Raw genomic sequence first — 9,619 nt, 5'->3', positions numbered from 1 at the left:
GCACTCCCCTCCCTCTATATCACTCACATCTCCTTGTGCCTGCCCATCATGGATTCTGCCCCTGTGCCCTCCCTCCCTCCCTCCCTCTCCGCACTCCCCTCCTTCTATATCACTCACATCTCCTTGTGCATGCCCATCATGGATTCTGCCCCTGTGCCCTCCCTCCCTCCCTCTCTGCACTCCCCTCCCTCTATATCACTCACATCTCCTTGTGCCTGCCCATCATGGATTCTGCCCCCGTGCCCTCCCTCCCTCCCTCCCTCTCTGCACTCCCCTCCCTCTGTATCACTCACATCTCCTTGTGCATGCCCATCATGGATTCTGCCCCCCGTGCCCTCCCTCCCTCCCTCCCTCTCTGCACTCCCCTCCCTCTGTATCACTCACATCTCCTTGTGCATGCCCATCATGGATTCTGCCCCCGTGCCCTCCCTCCCTCCCTCCCTCTCTGCACTCCCCTCCCTCTATATCACTCACATCTCCTTGTGCATGCCCATCATGGATTCTGCCCCCGTGCCCTCCCTCCCTCCCTCCCTCTCTGCACTCCCCTCCCTCTATATCACTCACATCTCCTTGTGCCTGCCCATCATGGATTCTGCCCCTGTGCCCTCCCTCTCCGCACTCCCCTCCCTCTATATCACTCACATCTCCTTGTGCCTGCCCATCATGGATTCTGCCCCCGTGCCCTCCCTCCCTCTCCGCACTCCCCTCCCTCTATATCACTCACATCTCCTTGTGCCTGCCCATCATGGATTCTGCCCCCGTGCCCTCCCCTCCCTCCCTCCCTCTCCGCACTCCCCTCCCTCTATATCACTCACATCTCCTTGTGCCTGCCCATCATGGATTCTGCCCCCGTGCCCTCCCTCCCTCCCTCCCTCTCCGCACTCCCCTCCCTCTATATCACTCACATCTCCTTGTGCATGCCCATCATGGATTCTGCCCCCGTGCCCTCCCTCCCTCCCTCTCCGCACTCCCCTCCCTCTATATCACTCACATCTCCTTGTGCCTGCCCATCATGGATTCTGCCCCCTGTGCCCTCCCTCCCTCTCCGCACTCCCCTCCCTCTATATCACTCACATCTCCTTGTGCCTGCCCATCATGGATTCTGCCCCTGTGCCCTCCCTCCCTCCCTCTCCGCACTCCCCTCCCTCTCTCCCTGTGCCTCCTGAAAGTAACTTAGCAAGCCCCCTCAATATCTTCTGTTCCCCGTCCCAGGAAATGAGTACGCCTTGTGCCAGCAGGGCCTAGACAGAAAAGTCCCTGGTAGCCAGCGGCGCAGGAGGAAGTAGCTTCATTTATAGATAAAAGACTGAGCTGAACCTGAGTCACCCCTAGCAATTCTCCCTCCCTCTCCAGGTAGCCACATCAGTTGGGACATCTACAGCTAAGATATTTCAAGTCCTCGATGCCTGTGTTGCAGAATGTAATGATTGATTTCTGATTTCAGAGAAGGAAGCAAGATTGTTTAAATTACTGCTGGGAACGGCTTAGGGTCCCACTCAGCTGTTTTCCTCACGTAAGGTTCTGCGGGGGGCTGCATGCTCTGCTCATTTAAAGTGACTCCCCTGCCCTCAGTACTGACAGGCTCGTTACATTTCACCTCCTCCGATGCCACCATCCCATCCTGTCGCCACTGTCTGTGACTCCACTCCACCTGCTCCTTCCCCATCCTTAAGCCATTGAAGCGTCAGCTCCGTGGCTCCTCTGCCACGCTCGGAGCTGCCCTGGAATGGGCTCAGGGATGAGGCATTCACCTTACGGTCCGGATCACAGGCACGCACACTGAGAAAACGAGAACACTCGGCTGCAGCTCATGGGGAAACCTTGAAAAGCCATATTTATTTCTGTACTATACATGCAGAAACCAAACGCTTATGAGAACGCTCGGCACAAATGACAAATAAACAGATTATAATATAGACCCGGAGACTCGGGGTCTGTGCTCTCGGTTCAGCTCTGGTCAGCAGTCTCGCCTCTCCCACCTTGAAATCGACTATTGTATCCTTAGCCGGCGCGTGCTCAGGACAAACTCCTTTGTTCTGACTCCTGAAGTTTTGCTAAAATAATTGATAAGGAAAACCTACTGCATATGTCTCAGGATTTCTTGTGCTTTGTACACTACCTGACATCGCCATTTTGTACAGGCCTTCTCTCTCATGGGTGAAACTACTTGCTCTTGCATTTTTCTCTGAACCTAACCGAAAATCTGCATATGTGTCTCAGTCATCACTGCTGTTGAATCTCCATAAAAAAAGGGGCCTGTTAATACTGTATTTCTATAATCTACTTCTTAACAGATTAGGTTTACCAAAAGCAATCTGGGTATGTGCCAGGTGTTTTCAGCTTCAACGTTTGCAAATCTGCTTATGCTGGCTTGACGGATGCAGCCAGTCCAAGTCAAGCTTTAACTCTTGATCTGCTAGCTGGCGTTAAGTCAGTGGTGTTCTTGTACATTGAATTAAGTCGTGTCGCCATTTTGTGTGCACGTGAGCTTGAAACTCGCAGGCTTCAAGTTAAGCGAAGGGAGGGCTAGCGGGGAGGGGGGAAAGAGAGTGGGGGGATATCCAACAGCCCACAAGCCTGTAATTTCTTCAAGCAATACTGTGGGTCTGTGTTATCTTTCCTAGCAAAGGCATTCAGTGCTTTCCAACGAGCTAGGTGCTGAGCTTATAGAGATAGCTGCATTTTCTCTCTCATATGGGACCTAAATTAACTCTTTGTGCTTCTTTTACTAACTAATCCATGCCCTGCGCAAACTCTTCTCACCGTGCAGTGCTCACATCTCTTCCACCCTGAACATTGTTGCTACACTTGCTCCATCCTTCTCTGTGCTTTCATGTTATTTCTGTTTTTGATGTTTCATGTTATTTCATGTTATTTCTGTTTTTGATGTATTTATTGCACCCCTGTTTATTTGTAAACCAGCAGGATGTGATCATTTCATGAATGCCAGTATATAAAAACCTTAAATAAAATAAATAAATAAATAAATGTTTTTCCTCACTGGCCACGTTCAAATCCTGCCTATAAACTCACCTCTGTGACACTGCTTTTCCTTCTCCTCATCACCGCCAGCAGCAGTTCGTGAGTCTCATTGCAGATGGGGAGCTTCACGATGGGACTAGTTGCCTTCCCTAACTGCAGCGGTTTCGTTCTATTTTCCTCTGTTTTTCCTCTAAAAAAAAAAAAAAAAAAAAGTTCCTATTACAGATTTTACTTCAGCTTTGATGCCCCTCTAAACTCTACACACATCCAAAACACTGCTAAAGCAGGCCGTTCCTTCCTGCACAACGTTGCTGAAGCCTGTCCCTCCCTCTCTACCGGTAAGCCTGCCACCAAAATGCCGATCCACTCTCTTCTCACCTCCTGCTTAGGCTGCTGCAACGCGCTCCGTATGGGTCTCCCACTCAGAGCCATCTTTCTCCAAAACTCGGCCTTATATGCCTTCAACATCGCTAGGAGCAGGTAACTCAGAATCAACATCTGGAAATATTTCTTCACAAAGAGGGTGCTGCATGGGATAAGCACTGTGGATCCCTAAAGGCTTGAGGATGGAAATGAGGAAAAGGGGGTAACCTGTGTTAACTCTCTGCATGGGGGTAACCTGCACGGAGTGGCCGTTACTACCATAAGCGGCTCATTGGGCCGTCATTGTTATGGTCCAAGTCATTACATTGGCCACCGCATCCGCTTCCTCATGCAGTTCAGGCTTCTTGTAAGGGAAGACGACCCTTGAGCCGCGACAAGGTTGGCACTTCCCTGCTGGTTCTTGTCGGCGGGAGGCAGAACTGGTGCGGAGGGGCCCCCACAGGAGCTTCACCTATACCAGTCCTCATTCCCCGCAGGCTGAGCCCTTGGGTACCGGGGCCGGCAGGAGTTAGGCCGGAGCCTGACACGCAGTGAGTCCTGAGGAAGAGGCAGAGGCGGGGGTCAGACTGGCTGGAGTCAAGGCGGGCGGAGAACCGGCGGAGTCAGGAACAGGCCAGAGGTTAAGACAGGCAGCAGGCCGGGTGCAGACGAAGAGACAAGCTGGAGGTCTGGGCAGGCGGAGGTCACTCAGAGTCGGATTACCAGGCGGAGGTCAGGCAGGCGGAGGTCACTCAGAGTCGGATTTCCAGGCAGAGGTCAGGAAGGTGGAGGTCACTCAGAGTCGGATTACCAGGCGGAGGTCAGGCAGGCGGAGGTCACTCAGAGTCGGATTTCCAGGCAGAGGTCAGGAAGGTGGAGGTCACTCAGAGTCGGATTACCAGGCGGAGGTCAGGAAGGTGGAGGTCACTCAGAGTCGGATTACCAGGCGGAGGTCAGGAAAGTGGAGGTCACTCAGAGTCGGATTACCAGGCGGAGGTCAGGCAGGTGGAGGTCACTCAGAGTCGGATTTCCAGGCGGAGATCAGGCAGGCGGAGGTCACTCAGAGTCGGATTACCAGGCGGAGGTCAGGGCAGGCGGAGGTCACTCAGAGTCGGATTACCAGGCGGAGGTCAGGGCAGGCGGAGGTCACTCAGAGTCGGAATTACCAGGCGGAGGTCAGGGCAGGCGGAGGTCACTCAGAGTCGGATTACCAGGCGGAGGTCAGGAAAGTGGAGGTCACTCAGAGTCGGATTACCAGGCGGAGGTCAGGCAGGCGGAGGGTCACTCAGAGTCGGATTACCAGGCGGAGGTCAGGCAGGCGGAGGTCACTCAGAGTCGGATTACCAGGCGGAGGTCAGGCAGGCGGGAGGTCACTCAGAGTCGGATTACCAGGCGGAGGTCAGGAAGGCGGAGGTCACTCAGAGTCGGATTACCAGGGCGGAGGTCAGGCAGGCGGAGGTCACTCAGAGTCGGATTACCAGGCGGAGGTCAGGAAGGTGGAGGTCACTCAGAGTCGGATTACCAGGCGGAGGTCAGGCAGGTGGAGGTCACTCAGAGTCGGATTACCAGGCGGAGGTCAGGAAGGTGGAGGTCACTCAGAGTCGGATTACCAGGCGGAGGTCAGGCAGGTGGAGGTCACTCAGAGTCGGATTTCCAGGCAGAGGTCAGGAAGGTGGAGGTCACTCAGAGTCGGATTACCAGGCGGAGGTCAGGCAGGTGGAGGTCACTCAGAGTCGGATTACCAGGCGGAGGTCAGGAAAGTGGAGGTCACTCAGAGTCGGATTACCAGGCGGAGGTCAGGCAGGTGGAGGTCACTCAGAGTCGGATTACCAGGCGGAGGTCAGGGCAGGTGGAGGTCACTCAGAGTCGGATTTCCAGGCGGAGGTCAGGCAGGCGGAGGTCACTCAGAGTCGGATTTCCAGGCGGAGATCAGGGCAGGCGGAGGTCACTCAGAGTCGGATTACCAGGCGGAGGTCAGGGCAGGCGGAGGTCACTCAGAGTCGGATTACCAGGCGGAGGTCAGGGCAGGCGGAGGTCACTCAGAGTCGGATTACCAGGCGGAGGTCAGGGCAGGCGGAGGTCACTCAGAGTCGGATTACCAGGCGGAGGTCAGGGCAGGCGGAGGTCACTCAGAGTCGGATTACCAGGCGGAGGTCAGGAAGGCGGAGGTCACTCAGAGTCGGATTACCAGGCGGAGGTCACTCAGAGTCGGATTACCAGGCGGAGGTCAGGCAGGCGGAGGTCACTCAGAGTCGGATTTCCAGGCGGAGGTCAGGAAGGTGGAGGTCACTCAGAGTCGGATTACCAGGCGGAGGTCAGGGCAGGCGGAGGTCACTCAGAGTCGGATTTCCAGGCGGAGGTCAGGCAGGCGGAGGTCACTCAGAGTCGGATTACCAGGCGGAGGTCAGGGCAGGCGGAGGTCACTCAGAGTCGGATTACCAGGCGGAGGTCAGGGCAGGCGGAGGTCACTCAGAGTCGGATTACCAGGCGGAGGTCAGGAAGGCGGAGATCACTCAGAGTCGGATTACCAGGCGGAGGTCACTCAGAGTCGGATTTACCAGGCGGAGGTCAGGCAGGTGGAGGTCACTCAGAGTCGGATTACCAGGCGGAGGTCAGGAAGGTGGAGGTCACTCAGAGTCGGATTACCAGGCGGAGGTCAGGCAGGCGGAGGTCACTCAGAGTCGGATTACCAGGCGGAGGTCAGGGCAGGTGGAGGTCACTCAGAGTCGGATTACCAGGCGGAGGTCAGGGCAGGCGGAGGTCACTCAGAGTCGGATTACCAGGCGGAGGTCAAGGCAGGTGGAGGTCACTCAGAGTCGGATTACCAGGCGGAGGTCAGGGCAGGCGGAGGTCACTCAGAGTCGGATTTCCAGGCGGAGGTCAGGGCAGGCGGAGGTCACTCAGAGTCGGATTACCAGGCGGAGGTCAGGAAGGCGGAGGTCACTCAGAGTCGGATTACCAGGCGGAGGTCAGGGCAGGCGGAGGTCACTCAGAGTCGGATTACCAGGCGGAGGTCAGGCAGGTGGAGGTCACTCAGAGTCGGATTACCAGGCGGAGGTCAGGAAAGTGGAGGTCACTCAGAGTCGGATTACCAGGCGGAGGTCAGGCAGGTGGAGGTCACTCAGAGTCGGATTACCAGGCGGAGGTCAGGCAGGTGGAGGTCACTCAGAGTCGGATTACCAGGCGGAGGTCAGGCAGGCGGAGGTCACTCAGAGTCGGATTACCAGGCGGAGGTCAGGCAGGCAGAAGACAGTCCGGCAGGGCAAGGAGCAGGCAGGGACGCTGGAGCAGGAATCACACTGGAACACACTCTCACGGAGCAGGACCCGCTGATGAGGGGCGGTAGACGAGGTAAGGCCGGGTTTAAGTACCCAAGGCGTCTGATGTCATCACCGCGCGCCACGGGGACTTTTCCCGCCGCTGGGCCTTTAAATCTGGTGGCGTGGCGCACGCGCACACCTAGGGAGTGGGGCCTGGAGCAGCACGTCAGCGGCGTTGGATCGCCTCGAGAGCAGGCCGCGTCCCCGGCCTCTGCCAGGGAGAGGCAGCAGAGGTTACTGCGGGTCTCCCGGGGGTGAGGGGACCCTAACACTTCTCTTCCTCGCCTACATATGCATTCACTCTGCAGCTCCTCATCCCCCGCCTTCTCTTCCCTCTGCCTCCATCCTTCTTCATGAACTCCCTTCATCGGGCAAGTCGCCCTCATCTGTGCCCTTCTCCTCCACTGCCGTGCTTTCCGCCTTGCTATGCTTGCAGTAGGCTTCCTGAGCCCGTGCGACATCCTCCTTCTCTGCTCTCATTCAAATCCAGGTTAAAAACTTAACTTTTAGAGTCTGCTTTTAAGTCCTAAACACTTCTCTACAACAAATGCACTTCCCATGCCTCGACCAGGTTGTACGCTGCCCGGAGCAGGGGCCGTCTCGCCCACGTTATCTGTCCAGCTCTGCACGCGTCCAGCAGCACGGCCAACCCGTCGATGGGCGACAGGGAAGAGGAACGGAGGAAATGCTGGCCTAACACCCTGGCAGCGCTTCGGGAGCCGCCTTCATCGGGTCCTCGTTATCCGCTTATCGACTAGAGAGTAACTCCCGCCAGCGCTGCGCACACTGTGTAGAAGGATACGGATATTTATGGGAGAGGAGGAAGCTTCCCCCCTGTGCTCCTTCTCCCCACTTTCAATATTTAAACTCTGGCCTGCCCTTTGCAACTCTGCTGCTGCGGCATAGTGAGGCCCATTCAGCTGTGCAAGAACTGGAGACACAGAACCAGGACCATTTCGTCCGCCCAGCCTGCCCATTTATCCCTGCCGAAGCCTTTTCCCTCCCTCCTCCTGCCACTAAGGTGCCTTTATCTGCCCCGTGTGCAGTTAAATTCCCACACTGCTTTGCCTCTGATAAATCTAATTTGCTCCAGGTGTTCACCGCCCTCTCCCTCTCCCTTATCCTTCGGCTTTTCATTCTGTGGAAAATGCTTCCTTCCGGCACTTTCTTGCGTGTTTGTATCTTATCTCCCCTTTCACTTCTTCGCTCTGGAAGACGGTGCGGCTGGAGCGCCTTCTCTCCGTGCGTGACTTACAGCGCAGGCCTTGCGTCGTTTTGGTGGCCCTTCAGGAACTGCATTCACCTTCTCAATAGAATGTGCGGCCCAACATTTCTGGTTCCGTTTGTGTTTTCGTTTTGGGCTTTTTCATGTTTATTCAGCTGGCTTAATAATTTTTGTTGTTTGGTTTGCTTGCCAATCTGAAAAAAACCCCCAAAACATTAAACAAGAAAACTCTCCCTCCCTTCCCAGAAAGAAAAGACAAAAAAAAAAAAATATTTAGGCCTCCCTCAGTCCTGGCTGACTCTTCCCAGGCCGAAAAACTGCCCGAGCAGAGCATCTAGGCCCAGTGCTGAGACATAGGCCCAAGCCAAGCTGCCCGGGTCAGGAAGCTCCCAAACTGGCTCCCAGGTATCCCCTTCTGAGATCCTGCTTGTGAAAGGGCAGGGGCTATGCTGAGTCACTCCTAATTGGGTCCCTGCGCTTTAAAAATGGCACCATCTGCTTGTGATGGCAGCAAAGGGACATCACTTTTTTTTGTGTCTTCCTCTGGTGGTGCAGGCGCCATTTTGATGAAATGAATGGCCACACAACAAAATGGCGCTGGCCCTAGCAATGAAAAGTGCCAAAGTGATATTACGTCAGGGCTGTCCTCCGGTTTGACGGCTCCATTTTTAAAGTGCCAGGACCCGGGCAGGGGCAATCTGGTCTTGGCACAATGCCCTGCTTGAGCCCTGGCCTTGACGCTGGTCGTAGGCCATGGTGCTGGGCTCAGGAAGTATTACAAAATAAAAAGGTTATAGGGACATTACTATTTTCCATAATAAGTGAAACTCCCTAAGTGAATTTGTCCTGTCTGGAAAAGATTGTAAGCTCTATGGGGAAGGGACTGACTGTTATATGTATTTGTACAGTGCTGTGTATGGCTTGTAGTGCTTTAGAAATGATAAGGAGCAGCAGCTGCAGCATTAAAGAAGAAAAGAGAGGCTTAATAGGAGACGCACTATCATTACACATTTTCATTTCTAATGACTGTGGCTGGCAGAAGGAAGAAACAGAACAGACTTCATGAATTAGCAGTTATAACCTCTCCTCACACTTCCTTTCTCAGGAGAAACTTAATCCCACGCCCCCTCGCCTTACCACCACCTCCTCCCGCCCCATCCCTAATAGCACAGAACTGAAGGTGAACAACTCAGGCTCCTGTTAGAGTCGTAGACACAGAGCAAGTCAAAGACCTTCAAAAAGATGAAAACATACAAATAAAGCAGTGAAGTGTAGAAATGTTAATATGGCTTTCTCCTCATGAGACGGTGCTCTCTGGCCACATTAAGTTATGAAGGCAAGGTTTGCTCTTTGCCTTTCATTTGGTGCAATCCTGCTGTATTGAAAGGGCTGGTTGTCCAGTGTAAAAAGCAAAATAAAATAATGTCTTTGTTTCTGGAGTCGACGTTTTGTCTTCCTGACCTGGCTGTGCTAGCAGGAGCAGGGCCTTCTGGGAGCTCCCAGGCCTAACCACGCGGGGTGACGCGCTACACTCTGCGTTCCAGGCACACAGGAAGGCAGGGCCCCTCGGAAACTGGGACCGGTATTTCAACTAGAAAATGGCCTGTTTTGCTGGAGGTGAGATTTGTCTGCTGCTGAGAGAAGATGGGAGGGGGTCTCTGTAGCTGACACCCCTCAGTATTAAACACTTTGCAGCAGCATCTCATGAAGATCTTTAGACCTCGTATGC

The 9,619-nt window shown here is 54.5% G+C and overlaps 1 long non-coding RNA gene across 1 annotated transcript; it reads right to left on the bottom strand.

Moving 5' to 3' along the window:
* Positions 1 to 1,891: 1,891 nt before the first annotated feature.
* Positions 1,892 to 3,440, bottom strand: LOC115082403. The gene is made up of 3 exons (XR_003854161.1): positions 3,361 to 3,440; positions 3,034 to 3,172; positions 1,892 to 2,054 (listed from the first exon to the last, which is right to left on the bottom strand). It is a non-coding gene; the product is annotated as an uncharacterized LOC115082403 (long non-coding RNA).
* Between the last annotated feature and the right edge of the window lie 6,179 nt (positions 3,441 to 9,619).

This window comes from Rhinatrema bivittatum, unplaced genomic scaffold (assembly GCF_901001135.1).
Source record: "Rhinatrema bivittatum unplaced genomic scaffold, aRhiBiv1.1, whole genome shotgun sequence".
Lineage (NCBI taxonomy): Eukaryota > Metazoa > Chordata > Amphibia > Gymnophiona > Rhinatrematidae > Rhinatrema > Rhinatrema bivittatum.
This window is presented reverse-complemented; position numbering and strand designations above follow the sequence as displayed.